Raw genomic sequence first — 10,187 nt, forward strand, 5'->3', positions numbered from 1 at the left:
GGTAATATCTTCATCGTCCCTTGCACCACCTGCTGGTCGGGGGAGACCCTCCATGACGACACCTCGAAGTCGTCCGCCCTATGGGGCGGAGAGGCTGGTGGAGCCGTTTCACTTTCCATCATCTCTGGGAGAAGGTCTCCCGGGGAAGAGGATTGTTGAAGAAGACTGCGTGCCGAACTGCAAAAAATATATATTCTAGGCATCACGAGAAAAAGAACAGGATAGATCTAAAACATCCTTGTTTACTAACGATTTGGCCTGAGGCTTGTCCTCATCATGAGACTGCACGTTGATGTCCTCCAAGCCCGAGCCGCTCGACAGAGGCATCTTGCCTTGCTTAGAAGCCTTTTCCTCCCAATCTTCGGAGGCGACCCTTTTCTTTCCATGGGGAGAAGAGGCGTTGACCTCCCCCTCATTTTTGTCTTCGGACGATGGGATCTTGATTTCTCCGGACACAATGTCTGATGCACCTTTGGGATGGAGGCCATCTTTGGTCCTCTCCGCCTTGCCCCCCTTCGCAGGCATCTGGTATGGAACCAGGGCCAGCATCCTTGTTAAAACATGATTCACTGGGCCTTCGGGCAGGGAGCTGAACAAATGATCAGTTACACTTTCTTTATCCAGCCCTGAAAGAAGATAGTTTGCTCAGTACCATATTACGGTATGCGTAACTACAAAGTGTTCGGGAGACAAGTGCTTATCAGCGTATCCGGACGGTGGCAGTCAAGGCCAGCGTCCTTACTAGTGTCCGGCCAATGTTGTCGCTTCCTAAAAAACAGCTTCCACATCCCTTCGTGCGTAGTGCCGAAGAAGTGTTGGAGGGTTCGTGGTCCTTCTGGATTAAACTCCCACATGCGGCGAGCCCTGCGCTGGCATGGCAGGATTCGGCGAACTAGCATCACTTGAATCATGTTGACAAGATCGATGTCTCTCCCAAGGAGGGTTCAGATCCGGCTCTGTAGAGTTTGCACTTCGTCAACTGATCCCCATTACATCCCCTTGTTAATCCATGATGTAAGCTGTGGCGGAGGGCCCGAACGGAACGCAGGTATAGCTGCCCACTTGGTGCTACGGGGTTCCGTGACATAAAACCACTCTTGCTACCATTGGTTGGAGGTTTCGGTGAAAGAGCCTTTTGGACAGAGAGTGTTGGTAAGCTTGATCACTATAGCACCACCGCTCTCTGCCTGTTCCCCATCGACTACCTTTGGCTTCACACTAAAAGTCTTGAGCCATAAGCCGAAGTGTGGGGGGGATTCGGAGGAAGGCCTCACATGTAATGATGAATGCCGAGACGTGGAGGAGAGAGGCCGGAGATAGATCATGAAAATCTAGCCTGTAATAAAACATTAGCCCCCGTACGAAGGGGTGAAGAGCGAACCCTAGCCCTCGAAGGAAGTGGGAGATGAATACGACCCTCTCGCCAGATCTGGGGGTCGGAATAACCTGTCCTTCAGCAGGAAGCCTGTGGTGGATCTCCGCGGTCAAGTACCTGGCTGCCCGAAGCTTCGCAATATCCTCCTCTATAACGGAGGAAGCCACCCATCGGCCTTGAGGGATGGATCCTGACATGATGGGGAGGCTCAAAGCAATGAAGCCAGACCTTGGGTGCTAGAGCTCGAGGTTGGGAAGGCTGAAGAGAGGTTTGACATAAAAAAGATGGCCCTTGATTCCTTTATAATGGTAGCGGGTATTGAACGCCTCCTCCTAAGCCTGAGAACCTGCCTATTCCTAAGGAATCTTTCCGCAGGACGGTTGGGTTAATTACCCACGCTCATATTGATGAGAATCCCGTGATTAGGGGACACGATCTCTGCTTCGATGGGACGTGCCAACAAAAACCACGCCCCGAAACATGGAACGGCGGGACGGGAAATGGTTCGACATAATAACCGGGCCAGCGTGATGTCACGTTATTAAAATGGTCAGCAGATTTGATTCGTGAAATGTTATACTCTCTACGGCTGTGTGTTACACATCTGGACACGTTTGTTTTGTCCGAAGACTATCTTGGAGTTCGGAAGGAGGAACCCGCCTTGCAATGCCGGAGACAGATCTACGCGCCGGATACCTTGGCATTGAAGCCAGGTTCAGGGGATACTGAGGGAGTCCTAGACTAAGGGGTCCTCGGGCGTCCGGCCTATTAGCCCTGGGCCGGACTGATGGGCTGTGGAGAACACGAAGACCGAAGACTGCACCCGTGTCTGAATGGGACTCTGCTTGGCGTGGAAGGCAAGCTTGGCGACCAAATATGTAGATTCCTTTCTTTGTAGCCAACCTTGTGTAACCCTAGATCCTCCCGGTGTCTATATAAACCAGAGGACATAGTCCAGAGGGAGAGATATATTCATCATCATAGCCATACAAGCTAGACCTCTAGGGTTTAGCCGTTACTATCTCGTGGGAGATCAACTCTTGTAATACTCAGATTCATCAATATCAATCAAGCAGGACATAGGGTATTACCTCCATAGAGAGGGCCCAAACCTGGGTAAACATATTGTCCCCTGTGTCCTGTTACCATCGACCTTAGACACACAGTTCGGGACCCCCTACCCGAGATCCGTCGGTTTTGACACCGACAGGGGGGTTTGCATGTAATTCGTGAGGCATGAAATGTAAAGTACACCGGCATGGTTGCATATGCTCCGAGTCGTGCATGCACTACGACCCAAATGCTCTACGTCCCACATGTCAATGAAGGAGAGCATGTGGAAATAGCCTAGGAGTACATATAGGAGGATAAATGCGTGAAAAAATATGTAGAACTATGAAGCGTAGTTGTGGTTCGAAAAGGAGACCTAAAGTGATGACATGTATAGGTCGCACGCACCCAACTAGTGGTACTATACGTACGACTACTTTTTCCCTAAAAAAAGAGGTACGAGTACTCAATACTCCTATTCTATCAACACGACTCCCATCTGACAACAGCGTCCGTGCTACAACTAGCTCTTCTCCCTCATTTCTCTCTCAGCCGATGCGCGGTGGGAAGGGTGGGGATTTGGCGATGTCTGGTTTGCTCAACTGCGGCCCCACCTCACAGTGAAAATGTTACGACTGGAATAAAAATGCCATACACTAATAAAACATTAAGGCCACAAGGCGATGCAGTGCTGGTTACAGGAGGCAAGAAGAAAGATGCATCCATCGACGACGTCCACCTCCTTGACTCAGGGCGCCGGCCCACCAAACGGCGGCTAAGTAGCAACAGCTTTCGTAGCTAGGTCGACGTGCTTCTGAACAATGGCGCCAAAGATTCCAGCCGCTAGAAGAAGGCGAACGTCTTTCTGTCCTCACTGGCCTTATAGTGCCCTATGTAGACGATTTCCTCGTAGACGTGGATGTGCAGATCGACAGTTTCTTGCATAATGAGGCGCTGTGCGGCGAGCGCGGCCTCGAGGTGCACATTCTTTTTTTGACTATGTACTGCAAGGCAATTGCCTCACAACTCTTTATTCAAATAAACAAAGGAACCAAAAGTCCTGTACAAGTATTTTTACAAAAGAAAAGAAAAAAGACTTACTTACAACCCAAATAGGGCGACAAGGGATTTACTAGGGGAGGGTAGAAATCCAAGTTAGAAGGCTATCCTTGAATTAAAATTTTATCCTATGAGAGAGCAAAGTTATGTCATGAATAAAATTGTGCCTCAAACACTACTAGGAAAATGCTTATATATAGAATTTTAGTAGTAGCGTCTGTTTGGGCGCCCACGCTACTGGTATTTACCAATAGCGCCGGCCAAAACGGGCGCTACTGCTACTGAATAGCAGCAACGCTGGTTGGCGCGGGCCGCGCTGCTGTTTAGCGGGCCGCCGGGGCCAAAAGGCCAGGCCACTTAGCTGTAGCGTGTGATGTGTGCCGATGCTACAGCTAGTGGGCTTAGCAGTAGCGCTGGCCCATTACCCGCGCTGCTGTTAAGCCCACTCCCTCCCCCGCGTGCCCCCGGCCTCATCACTCAGCTCACTCACACACTCCACACTCCTCCCTCAATCCCCCGCGAGCCGCCGTCGACCCCTGCTTGCTGCCGTCCCCCGCGCCGACCCTCCTCCCTGCATCGGCCGCCCTTGCCCGCGCTGGCCCTCCTCCCCGCCGGCCTCCCTCCCCCGCTTCGTCCTCCTCCCCCGCCGACTACCCCGGCCCCCGCGCCGGCCCTCCTCCCCGCCGGCCGCCCTCCCCCGCTTCGTCCTCCTCCCCCGCCGACCGCCCCGGCCCCCGCGCCGGCCCTCCTCCACCGAGAGGTACATCCTCCTCCCTCCTTCCTCCTCCTCCCTAGTTTCTTTTGAACCCTAGCAAGTTTAAAAATTTAGGTTTTTAATCTTAGTTGTTTAATCATAGGAAAATGTAGTATGCAACCTAGCTAGTTAATCTTAGGATAATGTAGTATGAATCTTAGGATAATGTAGGTTTTTAATCTTACTTGTTTAATCTTAGGTGTTTAATCTTGGGTGTTTAATCTTAGTTGTTTAATCTTAGGATAATGTAGTATGAAACCTAGCTAGTTAATCTTAGGATAATGCAGTATGAATCTTAGGATAATGCAGTATGAATGTTAGGATAATGCAGTATGAACCCTAGCTAGTTAATCTTAGGATCATATTTTGAACTATCACATTTGTTGTTATTTTTTTAGTAAAAACAATTATTCCTATTATATGCAAATTTGAAGTGCATATATGTCATATTTTGAACATGTCACAATCTTAGTTGTTTAACCGAGTGTCCTATGTTTCGCCAGAAATGTCGATTCATTTACGTTCTAGCAAATTTCAGGTGCTCGATATGTCCTGCTTTTAGCAAAGGTCATGCCGAATTTTGCTAAGTGTTTATTAATTTTGTTTTCATAATTAAGCATTTTGTTATCGACGTTGACGATGCCTATCCCGCATCCTCGTCGTCGACTCGGCGGAGGACTCCTGCTTGAGCTGAGGGGCCATGTCCGGGACTGGGCTCCGCCGGGCTGGTACTGGGTTGTGCTACCTTCTGGTGAGCGCAACTTAGTGAGGAGCCAGCCCGTCGTCGACCCAGAGCTTCTTTGGTGGCGGTCACGTGGGCCTGCATCGGTGCAGAGGCTTGAGTCCCCCGCGCAGGTGGTACAACACCGTGTCACGGAGGAGAACGCGCACGTCCATCGCTACATGGTTGCGTTGGTGAACGACATGTTCTCCAATACCTGGCAGATTCTTTGGGGATCTCACCAGAGCTATGATCCTATGATGGTTCCTTCTCTTCGGGTGTCCACCGTGGCCCACTGAACCTAGAGGAGCTATTATTCGAGATGTATTAGTGATATCATATGATGATCTTTGCTACAAACTACTATATATGTATTCGATGATGGATTATTAATTACCTATTAGTTATTTTCTTATTGAATGCAAAAGATAAGCGTGGTTTGTGGTACAAACTACTATATATGTATTCGATGATGGATTATATGATGATCTTTGCTACAAACTAGGTTCGATGATGATCTTTGCTACAAACTACTACAAACTACAAATTTTAGGTGTTCTAGTTGTTATATGATGATCTTTGCTACAAACTACTATATATGTATTTGATGATGGACTATTAATTACCTATTAGGAAATGTCTGACGACGAAAGGGAATTCGCTATGTGCGAGTACTGCGACGATGAGCGCGGTCTGTGCGACAGGACTCACCTGGTAGAAGGTCGGCGCTTCAGCATCAAGCTCCAAGAGACCTTCGATGTTGAAACGGTATGCAACGATGACAAGTGTTTTTTGTTATTTTTGCACGACTTCTCTGCTTCTTCAACATGTAATTTCCGTCTTTTACAACTCGACTAGCTTATCCCATGCCATGCAAGACGCTATGTCTTGGAGAAGATGCATTTTGAAGATCATGCAAGCATGGAGACAAAGATAATTCAACTAAGGACCCATCATGGTTATGATTTTGCTATAAATCTATACAATTTTGTGAACTCATCCAATTTTGGTTGCCTGAATTGGGAAGCCCTTTGTAAGGCATATGATTTTCATGAGGGTATGCTTCTCACCTTCGATCTTGGTGATCCTGACATCGACGAAAAGAATATGACCATTTGGGTCCTTGTTGACACGCTTCCAGTTCTACCGCTGTGTGAGTTTCTCAAACATATTTATTAAGTAATTTATATTGTTTATTTCAAAATATTTGATAGCTTATCTCCATTGACAGCTTATTTTCATTCTTCAAAAAATGTACGGAAAATGGTAGACAGAACATACTACTACAATGATGAAGCACAATTAACTAATAAGGAGAAAGATGGTCTTATCGCATTTTTGACCGATCTTGAGAATTACAATAGCTATTATCAAACTCCTCCACGTTATGGTCAATACGTGCCACTAGTGCACGTATTGAACCACGGTAACATCATTGGAGATAGCATGGTAAGATTTTCTACTATTACGACATTCGTGCATCTTTTGCATAAATTCTTCTAAAACTAAACTACATTGCTAACTACAAAGTTATTACTATGTTTTTGAACAGAAAATCCCGATGGATTGTGTGCCTCATCTGATGTTGCCGAGAGGTCGCGTTGATGTTATGAGCTTACGGCCACCACGGCCAGGTCAGCCGCAGTATCCACATCACTCCTGTCCATACCGGGTTTCTAAAAGCTAGGAAGCCATGATAATAAATGATTTCAAAAAATGTTTCGACCATCGTAGAGAGCTACTTGGAAGCAACATTATGCGTAGACCAAGACTTGGAGACAGGATGATCTCCGTTCTTTATTATGGAGAGTCAATTTTCCTTAATGGAGAGTCAATGCCTATCTTGTTTTATGATATTTTACCTAAGAGAGGGTAGAGTACGTCCTATGAGAGGAGTAGGTCATAGCTAGAATGTGTTATTATGTGCTACAATGTGTTAGAGTTGATGATGATGAGGAGGAGCTATGATTATGACTAGTGACCAACTTGTTATATGATGTCTCATTGACGAACATTGTTTGGTGGTGATGACAAGTGGTAATGAATATGCTATTTAAACAGACTAGTTCATGATGAGTTGTTATTGTATAAAAGATATATCTGTTTAAACATGTACAATGCCAAAATGTGAAAAAACATAAATTTTAGTAGTGGTGCGGGCCAAAATATTACCAGTGGCGTTCATTTACCAGTAGCGCTTTCTAGTGCTACGCTACTAGTATCTGAACTTACCAGTAGCGCTGGCCTAAACAAGCACTACTGCTAAAAAATAGCTATAGTGCCGTAGCAGTAGCGCTGGCGCCCGCGCTACTGGTAGCTAAAAAACCAGCGCTACTGGTAAGGTTTTCCCTAGTAGTGCAAGCTCTGAATGTAGGACTTTCATTCCTAAAACCCCCCATTCCTTAGAATCAAGATGTTCCAAGCAACAGTAAAAACCACTTCAGTGAAGAAATGATGCCCAAAACTCCTTCCTAGCCTTTGCTGCCATTTGATAAGTAGTCATCCCAGGCCGAGGATCCCATTTAATCTGCAAGTAATTCCAGACTCTAACACTGAAGTTGCATGAAAAAAACAAGTGGGCAACATCCTCATGAATGAGAAATGGGCATAGCACATAAAAATGAACCTCCACATGCCAATGCCTCCTTTGTAGCATATCTCTAGTATTCAACGGTCCCTTAAAGGCAGCCACCCAAACATTTTAATTTTTAAAGTGCATGAGGATTTCCAAATCCAGTGGAAAATAGGAGCAACAACAATATTTTGATGCACATGCACATAAAAGGATTTGGGTCTGAAGCACCCCTTATTGAAAGGCCATATCCATGTGTCATGATCCTCAGAGCAAGCATATGCATTCATCATTTGTTGCGGATATTCCAGCTCATTAAATGCTTGGGTGGACAAAAGTAGGTGCAAAGCTGAGAGGAGCACCTGGGAAAAAACATCAGACACTGAAAGTTGCCCATCAATAAAAAATGAAAGAAGTCCGGGAAACTTTGTACTGATGGAGGAACCATTGAGCTCAACCCAACTATCCGTCCAGAACAAGATAGACCTACCATCACCCAAGTTTGGAGAGGACAACTGACAATATTTATGTGCTAATTTAAACACATCATGCCACCAAAAGGTCCCACATAAGCTGGTAGTATGAGGGACAGAGCTATCATAATATGAGTCCCAAATAAGTCAACCCAAGGAATGTCATGGTGATTATAGAACTTATGCAACAATTTCATAAGCAAAGCCTCATTCTGCACTCTTAAATTAAGCACACCAAGACCTCCCTTATTTTTAGGCAAGCATACCAAATCCCAAGCAGCCAGAGATTGTTTTGGGGTATCAAAATTTCCTCTCCAAAGACACTGTCTTTGAATCCTTTCAATTTGCTTCAATATTCCAGGAGGAATGACAAGTGTGCAGTGAAAATATATGGGCATGGATGTTGAAATAGACTGAAGCAACTGTAACCTGCTCCCTTGGTTCAGGAAACAAGAAGTGGTAGATAACCTCCTTTCAATTCTATGCACAAGGGGCATCAGATCGTGAATTGAGGGTCTGGTAGTTCCCATGGGAAGACCCAAGTATGTGAAAGGCATAACTCCTAATTTGCATCCCAGAATTGAAGCTAATCTATTAGCTTCATCATTTGACATATTCATAGGCACCATTAAAGATTTTGCTAAATTCACAGACAACCCAGTTGAAGTAGCAAAAACATCAAGCATGTCTTTAAGAGCAAGGAGCCGGTGATCATAAGCAGGCAACAAAATTAGTGTATCATCAGCATACTGCACTATGGGGTAATCCTGACTGTGGGTTGGGATTGGAAGAGTTAAAATTCCTTTAGAGCACATATCATTGACCACAAATTGAAGTAGGTTAGCAGCAAGCACAAACAGCAGAGGTGACATGGGATCCCCTTGCCTAACTCCCCTCTTTCATTTAAAATGATGTCCAGGTACACCATTAAGTAGCACAGAGGAAGAACCAGATGACAGGATGTATTGCATCCACAAAATCCATTTATCGTTGAAACCCTTGTACCTCAAAATCCTGAGAATGGCATCATGCTCAATAGTATCAAAAGCCTTAGTAAAATCCAACTTTAGGAGGACAATTGTTTTTTTGAAGCCTGACACTGGTGTATATACTCAAAACCAAGCTAAGCAGTCCTGAATAGACCTGGATTTAATAAACCCATACTGGTTTTTATGAATACAAGAAAGAATCACTTTCTGTAGTCTATTTGCAAGCAACTTAGTGAGGTATTTCAAGCAGGTGTTTGTCAAAGAAATTGTCCTGTAGTCATTCAAACCCTCAGGTGAGAGCTTTTTTGGAATGAGAGTTATGAGAGAGGTTTTGATGCACTCAAGATCAAGATGTCCTTCAGAAAACCCCTTTACCAATTGGAGAAAATCATCCTTAATAATATCCTAGCACTTTTTGAGGAAGAGCCCAGTGAAACCATCAGGCCCAGGAGCTCTATCTAAAGGCATCTCTTTAATAACACTGTCAATTTCTTCTTGAGAAAAAGGCTTTGTTAGATCATCAAGGCCCTCAACCTTTCTGGTAATATTTGGCATGTCAAAACCCATATGAGTGCCATTAGCACAACCCATCCTCTACTTAAATTCTTGTAGAAAAAGCCCAACAATTGTTGCATGATCAGAGGTCACCTGCCCATCATCTGAAGTTATGCTGGAAATAGAATTGCTCCTGTAACGCTCAGTAGCCATAGCATGAAAAAACTTACTGTTTTCCTCTCCAACTTTAATGCTCCTAATAGTACATCTTTGTTTCCAGTAGATAAATTGTAACTTGAGGATTTCCTCCAGATGGAGCTTAACTATTCTTCTAAAATTTGCCTCTGGCCCAGACAAAGGCCTTAATTCCTCCAAACCATCCAAGCATAAAATGACCTTATTGCAATTAGAAATCAAAGCATTCACCTTAGCAAGGCTAATGTGCTAGTGCTTGAGGGCTTGTCGAATAGCTTTAAATTTTGCAGAGATAACTGCAGCAGAAGATGTCCTATGAATGGGCCTGTTCCAAGATTCTCTAACACAATCAAGAAGCCAGGTAAATTAGTCCAATAATTCTCAAAACGAAAGACCTTGGCCTTAGGAATAGAAGTCTTGATTTGTACCACATAGGGCACATGATCTGAAGCAGTTCTGGCTAAAGGCAAAACCATAGTGTTAGGAAAATAGCAAGTCCATGTG

The sequence above is a fragment of the Triticum aestivum genome, chromosome 3A, assembly GCF_018294505.1.
Source record: "Triticum aestivum cultivar Chinese Spring chromosome 3A, IWGSC CS RefSeq v2.1, whole genome shotgun sequence".
Classification (NCBI taxonomy): domain Eukaryota; kingdom Viridiplantae; phylum Streptophyta; class Magnoliopsida; order Poales; family Poaceae; genus Triticum; species Triticum aestivum.